Source organism: Galeopterus variegatus, unplaced genomic scaffold, assembly GCF_000696425.1.
Source record: "Galeopterus variegatus unplaced genomic scaffold, G_variegatus-3.0.2 Scaffold5478, whole genome shotgun sequence".
NCBI lineage: Eukaryota > Metazoa > Chordata > Mammalia > Dermoptera > Cynocephalidae > Galeopterus > Galeopterus variegatus.
Window position 1 is genome coordinate 20,067 of NW_007731589.1, and position 576 is coordinate 20,642.

Sequence of the window (576 nt, forward strand, 5' to 3'; positions counted from 1 at the left end):
AGGACAAAAATTTCCAGCCAAGAATACTTTACCCAGCAAGGCTGTCCTTCCAAAATGAAGGATAAATAGTATATTTCTCAGAAAAACAAAAACTGCGGGAGTTCACTACCACACGGCCACACCTACAAGAAATTCTCAAGGAAGTACTGGGTTTGATACCACAAAAACAACCATCACTGCTATGAATATGCAAGAAAGAACGATACCTATGAGCAAAACAAAAATGCTAACAAAAGAGAAAAACAAAGTTTATCATCCCAAGAAATCAAAAAATACAGAATACAAACAGAAAATTAGAAAGAAAGGAACAAAAGATACTTAAGACATCTAAACAAAAATCAGTAAATTGCTAGGAGTGAATCAACACCTTTCAATAATAACTCTAAATGTAAAGGGTTTAATTCCCCACTCAAAAGACATAGACTGACTGACTGGATTAAAAAGATGGACCCAACAATATGATGTCTTCTAGAGACTCACTTGACCTGTACAGACACATATAGACTAAGAGTGAGAGGATGGAAAAAGATATATCATACAAATAGAAATGAAAAATGAGCTGGAGTAGCTATTCTT